Source organism: Rhinatrema bivittatum, chromosome 1, assembly GCF_901001135.1.
Source record: "Rhinatrema bivittatum chromosome 1, aRhiBiv1.1, whole genome shotgun sequence".
Taxonomy (NCBI): Eukaryota; Metazoa; Chordata; class Amphibia; order Gymnophiona; family Rhinatrematidae; genus Rhinatrema; species Rhinatrema bivittatum.
The window spans coordinates 273,718,469-273,726,379 of record NC_042615.1 but is presented as its reverse complement, the minus strand read 5'-3'; positions in this window follow the sequence as shown (position 1 = coordinate 273,726,379).

Genomic DNA, 7,911 nt, shown 5'->3' with positions numbered 1-7,911 from the left:
CTGTGCGCTCTCCTTGTGGCTTCTTCTTCTTTCCTGTCATGCTAACACTCTTTTGCTCTCCACACATAATAGTTCTCTTTCATGCCCCTAGATTCATCATTCTGCTATATTTATAGCAGAATGGTGTTCTGTGAAAAAAAAAGGGGTGGGGGGTTATAGTGGGCAGCCGGCCACACCGCATATTATTGCCCCCATAGTGCCACAGGAAAAAAATGTAGTTATTTCTTGCCGTGCTGCCGGCAATAATGTAAAAAACATTATCGCCCGCAGTGCTGCCAGGAGATAACTCTCCCCCAAACCCTGCCCACACTCCTCCCCTTCCCCTAATTTTAATAATAGCACCGTGATACTGGCACATCGCACAATAAAGAATGTCCCTGTTTGTTGTTCTCTCTCTCTGCCTTTCCATGTTCAAGTTTAATCTACAGAAAAAGTTCTTTATTCTCCGAATCCCCTTATTCTTTTCAACTTCCTGCTTATACTGAACTTTTAAAGTTACCGAGAAACTCGTCACTTGCTTGAATCTCATTCAGCTTTTTGTCAATAAAGGAAGCCATCCTAACAATTGCAGCAAAGTCAAAGTAATTTGCCTATGGAATCCACAAGAAAGCTTTTGAGGTTTCAGAAGGGGGACCTATTTGTATCAGATTACCTGGGGGTCCCACTCCTCACTGCCATTGCCTAGTATGCAGCTAACTCACCAGCTGGGACTCGCCCGTCTACAAGGACTGTACCACAAACTGAGAGTGATCTCTGTCAGAAACAAACGATCCTTCCTTTAGGATATTTCACTGGCAGAAGCTCTCATAGGACTGGAGAGAGACAATGTATCTCCTCTTGCTCCTCCAATAGCACTGAACTTCAATTCAAATAAAGCGTAGCAAAAAGAACAGAAAAAAAATCCTTAGCAATTAAAAGCAACAGACGATTCATACTACGATGGAAGAAAATGCTCGCACAGCTCTAGTATCATCCTATTTTGTTTTTTTTTTCTTAAGAACTAAATAGTATTAGCTAGCAGACCAGTAAATACACAGAAATTGTTTATTTAAACATGCACTTCAAACTGGTGATTTTCTGCCAGGTCACGCCAGACTAGAAACTTTTGTTCTGTTTTCCCATTCCTTTTTTTTTTTTTAAAGAAAATTGCTACTGATTTGGAAGTAAACCCTATCATCTTTCTGTAAAGAAGATTCACAGCATTATCAGAGATTTTTCAATGTTCTTTTACTTATGAAATACGCTTGAGCTTCATGCGCACATGAAAAATGACACGCCCTGATGCTTACTTTGTAATGGGACAAATTGCTGTCCATAACAGATGATTTATAGTCCTCAAAATCATTGCATCATGTCCTGAAACATCCAGCAATAGGACCAGTCAGAGTTGGCAAAACTAACTGAAGCTGGTTCCTTGGCCTGTAATGAAGAAAATGCTGCAAAGCTCCTTTGAAAATCAAAATCTTCTACTAAAGCAGCCTGTCATCCACAGCTACTATTTATACACAGCCAACAAAGTGTGATACCAGTTAAAATGCATTAGATTACGGTCTTTCCCCCTTGAATAAAATAGCGTGGCTGCAGAATTAGTCTGGATATGTAGAAATGAATATCAACAAACATGGCAGTTTGAACTGGCCAATCCTCTGATGAGCAACAGAGGGTCCTTGGAAACTTAAAAAAAAGCCAGGAAGGTAGGGAGGCAGCACCGTTTGGGTGTAGGATAGCTTACGGAAGCCCCATCCAACACACCCAAAAGACTGATGTAGCAAGGACCACAGGCGGTGAGTAGAGGAGTTGTCACAACAGCGGGCTTCTCACTGGTGCAAGAAAGGGTTGCCACTTGAACAGTTATGCTCAGGTGTCATTGGATGGGGGGGCACCTCTCCATCATCAATGACAAACCTCTCTTCATTACTGGCATTTCCCTGCTACCTTGTAATGATTCCAGTGTTACAATCACCTTTCCTGGACTCAGTCACTGCCGCCACAGGAGTCCCATCATGCACGGGCCAGGAAGTACCCTTCTACCCACTCAAGATAGGCTCCCCCCATACCAAACGGCTACGTCTCCTGCATCAAATTAACGAGTAGCCTCTCCATGGCCGGCCGAAACAAATCATTTCCCATATTTGACAAATGCACTCCATCTGGAGCATACAATTCTGCCAGTGTACGTCCACTCATTCAGGCCTCAAATGATAGCCACCCATGCGCTGAATGGCCTTGGCTACCTGCCAATTGAACTTGGCACAGTATCTTCCCCACCGGCCAATGCCCACCATTTTTTGCCAAGGTATGATTTCAAACCAGCAGATTTTTTAGGACAGCCACAATGATGCAAGGCAGCTGAAGTAGTCCCTGATCAAGTTCAGCAGAGCGAGGCCAGCGCTGTTCCCCAAATCATTGCCACCAAGGTGAATGATCATGAGATCTGGCGGTGCCAGACCCGCTCTTCTCCACTACAGCATGGGCCAGAGCTGGTGCCAATGCATGCCTCCTTGACCCAGCCACTTGATGGTTCAGCCTCTTCCCAACAACCCCAGGTCACGCCCAAATTTCCCGCTCATGGCCCTCTTACATGCATGCGTGATGAATGAGTGGCCAACAATCCATGTGGAACGGTGACAGATGGCAGCTGCAAGTAAAAGAAAAACTTAAGTCTTGGTATGCTCTCGACCCGGCGCAAGCACAGGGGAACAGTCATGCCTAATATATGATGGAAAAGCTCCATCGGCCCATCCGTTTTATGTGGGAGACCGGCAGTGGCAGTACTAGAAGCGGAATGAGTAATTGCCAAAACTTTCACTCTGAAGCCCGGCTTTCGCCAAAGTTTTCTTGAAGACTGCCGAAAACTGGTATCTGCTTAATGGGGATTTATCCCGGTGAAGTAAAAACAAGCCATCCCCTTTTGGGTGAAAGGTTAAGTACAGAGTCACAGCCACAACTGGACATGTTACCAGACCTTTCACTGCTGTCAAGGTGATGGCTTGCCCACGTACCCCATGATTAGCCTTGGACTATCTCAATCTTAGGTATAGCATGCCATTCGAGAAACTGACTTCCTCCCACAGCAAGCCCCATAGCTGTGATGCATTCTGAGATGGCACAAGGCTCCAAAGAATGCAAGCACGAAGGCAATCAAAAAGAGCAAAAGACTCGAACTCGTCCACTGCTACTTCGGGCAGGACATGCCAAACTACTAACAGGAGGTTCATGGGTCAGCGGTCTCTCTGTGTCATGCTGAGGCAAGGACTCCCTAGCCTATCCTAGCATCACCCTTTTAACAGCGAAATACTGTTCTGCATGGCCCGTTTCCAGCTTCGAGAAGAATTCTAGAGTGGCTAGGTGTGAATGAACCATGTTCCTGTACAGACCCTGCTGCTTGGCATGTATTATATAACTAATCAAGAGATCCTCTGGAGCCCGGTGACCAGACCAGCTGTTTGCAATGAGGAATGCTCCATCCACATGGAATGTAAGCATTGCATGTGGATGGAGCGAGTGAGCTTCGCAGCATCTTGTGCACTGACCAGTTCTGAAGGACCATAGTTGTTCTGGGACCTCTCTGCCAATCTACTCTATTTGTGGCGCCAGCTTCCTGACCAGGGACCACGTGCAATGAGAGAGAGAGAATCTGCTATCTCATTGCTCATACCAGGAACACGTCTTGCTGCGCCATAATGTTCATGTGCAGGCAGCATAGTACGAACTCCCTCAGCAACTCTGACACCAGGAGGCACTTAGAGGTTTGCTTGTTTATTGACTGGACTACCACTGCGTTGTCGCACTATAGCAACACCTGTTGTCAACAAAGCGCCTCACCCCAGATGTATACGGTGACTACGATGGGAAACAGCTCAAGAAATGTGATGTTCCTGGTTAAGCTGCCTGCTGTCCAGTGGTGTGGCCAACATGCTGCGCACCAAGCTCCTTTGAAATAAACACCAAAACCAATGCCTCCTGATGCGTCAGAGTATAGCTGTAGGTCATCGCTGCTGACCGGTCTAGGAAGCCACACTGAAACATTGTTAAAGTCCTTAAGGAACTTAGACTATAAAGCTAGGTCTTCCCTAATTGGCCTGCTTATCCACAAGTGGTGGAGATTGGGAACCAGACCCACTGTGGACCGGATTAAGCGGCACAGGAAAATTCTGCCCATAGGAATAACTCGCATGGCAAAAACCAGCTTCAGCGTGACTTTCTTGCTGTACATAGTGATAGACACAGATAGGCCAGTTTTGCTAGTTTATCGCCTGAGAGACTGGATTCCATTTGCGTGGAATCGAGCTCGATCCCTAGGAAGGTAACAACCGTTACTGGGCCTTGAGACTTGTCCTCTGCCAAAAGGATGCCAAGCCTGTGCACCAGCTCATGAAACGTGTCAAACAACTTAACACATTCAGTTGTGCCTCCTCTTCCTATAAACAAAAAGTCATGTAAATAGTGAACTAGTGACGCTAGTCCAGATGCCTTTTTGGTTGTCTAATATAGGAAGGACCTAAATGTTTGAAGTAGGCACACGAAATCGAGCATCCCATTGGCAGACATTTGTTGTAACAGAAGTCCCCCTGGAAATGGAAATCGAGTAGTGGGAAATTGCTCGGGTGCACCGGCAATAGCCAAAAAGTGAACTCGATGTCCGCTTTTGCTATGAAGGCGCCCTGCCCACAGGATCTTAGCAGATCCAATGCGGCATCAAAGGACGCATACTGTAACGAGCAGTATTCCAAGGGAATATGGACATTAATGGAAGCCCCCATAGGATGAGATAGGTTATGTATAAGCCTGTATTTTTCAGGCTCCTTTTTCGGAATGACTGCCAGTGGGGACAACACAAGATGCTCCAATGAGGGCTCAGCAAAAGGGCCAGCAATCTGATCCAGCTGAACTTCCTTCTGAGTTTCTCCCTGAAATGCTGGCCAGAATATGTGTTGAAGGGGCATTGACCACCTTGACGGATTGTGGCTGACCTTTGTGGGGAATAATAAAACCAAGTTGGGAACCACTCAGTAAAGTATTTGCCCCCACCCTAGTAGGGTAACGTGCCAACCTGGGAAGCATTGCCTGCCACTTTATGGGGGTCGGGGCGATAACCTGGCCACACCATTTACTTATCCTTTCACAAATATTTGTTTCCTAGGTGAGGTGCTGCTCACCAATTGCAGACGAGCTTATATCTGCAATTGACAATGGCTAGAAAGGTAGAGTCTGCACTCTCCCAAGTCCCTACTGCTATTGAGATATGGTGAGAAATCCCGGTAGGAGTAAGGCGGAGTTCTGAATGCAGAAGGGGAGTAGTGAGGCCATCCTTCCCGCAAAGACTGGGAATCAACATCAAAACGCCTGTACCTCCAATAATGCATAAGACTATCCGGATCCCTTGGGGAGTAACCACTGTCGATGGGCCTCTAGTATGGCCTGTGTTGTGAACCAGGACTTCCATGGAAATGCTTGGAAGACAAGCAGGAAGCCGGCCAGGATGGGGATCTGTACTGCAGCTCCTCACGTAGACTGCACATGCTCCTAATGCTGGGTTCGCGAGAAGGTGCTGAGGTGCATTATATTCAACCGACCGGGTTTTGCACATCTGTTTTCAGTACCGAGGTAGGGAGTGGTAGTACAACTTCAGGCGGGAGAACCACCTGGTCCTTTATCTCGTCAGCTATGGGCTGTGACATCTTGGTGTTGAGCGCACCAGAACTGCCGCTGCCCCTCCCCTGCACTTTTCTTCCTTGGCCCCCCTGCTTCATAAAATTATCCAAATTTTGTTTGCTTTTTGGAATCCTTCTTACTTTTTCCCCACCTTTCCCAGACCTCCTCGAGGCAGCCTGGAAGCCCTACCTCCTCCCCATTGGCTTCTAGCTCCTCTCTGGTCAGAAACGCCAGCGGGCAGGAGGACCATAGGATGAGGACCTGAAGGTTCTGGTCCAATGGCCACCTCAATGATGGAGGTGCCTAGAACCTCTGTAGCACACTGTGCTGGGGCCTGCCAAGCCACAGCCAAGGAGTTAGACCTCAGGGACATACGGCACTTCAACTTCCTCTAATTGTTCGAATGTTCCAAACAGCCGAATTCTGAATCATTTAATATTTTTATTCTGTTCAATAATTAATTATATATATATATATATTTTTTTAATTATTATTTTTTTTTCTTTTGGAGTGTGCAAGACCCGGAATCACATGGTCATGGGAGATGGGAATGAAGTGGGAAGCCGGGGCAAAATGGAGCAGGCAGCTAAATTAAATTGAGCCTGCTGCCTGCAGGGGGCAAAAATTGTTTTTTTTCTTTTTTTTTTTTTAATGTAATTATCCTTTTGGTGGGGAAGTGCTGATTTAGCCCAACTCACCCAGATGATCGCAACAAGGCTTGAATCGGCGACACAATTGTAGGACTGCAGCTAGCAGTGCTGCGTCAGGGCCAAGGAAGAAGAGGTCAAACAAGGGGAGCCAGCGGGTTTTAAATTTCCCGCTGGTTACCTCCCTACGACGACGTTAGCGCGCCGCTCCTGCGGGCCAAACTGAGGTACAAACATCATAACAGTTGGGAAGAACCAGTGAAAGCCTGAAAGAGGCAATAGGAAAAAAGCAAGAAAGCTGCTTCAAGACAGCTCAGCCTTGCTAACTATTTATCAAGCTATGGAACCCAAATTCTTCACATTCTATCTGTAGATGACCCCCAGTAAAGTCCCGGGACGCGCGTAAGTCCCGGGGCTTCGTAAAAGGGGCGGGAGGGGGGGTGTCAGGGGCGTGTCCGGGGCAGGGGGCGGGCCGGGGTGGGTCCGGGGGCATGGCGACAGTTCGGGGCCGGGCCGGGAAGGCAGTCCCGAGTTCCCCGGCACTGCGGCCTGTGCCGGGGGATGCCGGGGCGGCGCGCGCAAGTTACGCCTGCTTCAAGCAAGCCGACACCGGATTTTATAAGATACGCGCGGCTACGCGCGTATCTTATAAAATTTGGTGTACTTTTGTTCGCGCGCGCGTATGTTTTGAAGATCTACCTCTTAATGTGGTTGCATATAAACAATGGCTGTTACAGAACTAAATAAAGTGAGAGCATCTCATCATTCATTCCAATTGCATAAAGTCCTTTCCCTGTACGTACCTGGATCAGTCCAGACAGTGGGTTATATCCCCCGACCAGCAGATGGAGTCAGAACAGAGTTTGAGAGCGTCAGCATATAGAGTAGTGCACCCTCTGCTGGAGCTCAGTATTCTTCTGACTCCAGCAGATGTGAGCAGGGGGATCCACTAGCTCCCCCAGATTGACAGGGTTTCTTCATTTTTGGTTATTTCTTTCTTTTTCTCCACAGTATTTCCCTGTCTTATGTTTCTCTTCATTTTGGATCCTTAAAATTAAAAAAAAAAAAAAAAAAAAGACTTTTCAATTTTTGAGGAGGCATGTCTCTGTGGCTCTGCCTTCTCTATTCTGTACTCCTTTCCTCTTCCGTTGGGGTAAGTGGAAGTTTTTTGAGTTTCTTTCTCCACAGGTTTGTTTCTTTTTGGTGGTGCCCAGTGGATGCCGGTGGTTCCGGCCGCTCCACGCGTCGTTTGTGGGTCCCGTGGTTCGCAAGCTCCGCCCGCGGGTGTGTGCTCAACTGAAACGGGGGTTTTCCCCCGCAGTTCCTGGACCCCTTCGGCGGGTTGTTAGGGCCATTCCAGGCCCCCCCGCGGCACTAGCTCGTCTTTGGCCCCCCCCCCCCCGAGGCTTTTTTCCCGGTGCTGACATGTCGCGGTCCTCGAGGGGTGAGGCCTGCGGCGAACCGGGGAATCAATTTCTGAGGGAGGGGCTTTGTGAGCAGTGCTTCCCCGACGGGGAAGGCACCCTGCAGTCCTCCGGTGCGATTTTGGACCTGCCTCCTCCTCAGCCCGGGCGGCGCGGGCCGGCCACGACGACGCCTTTGGCGGGAA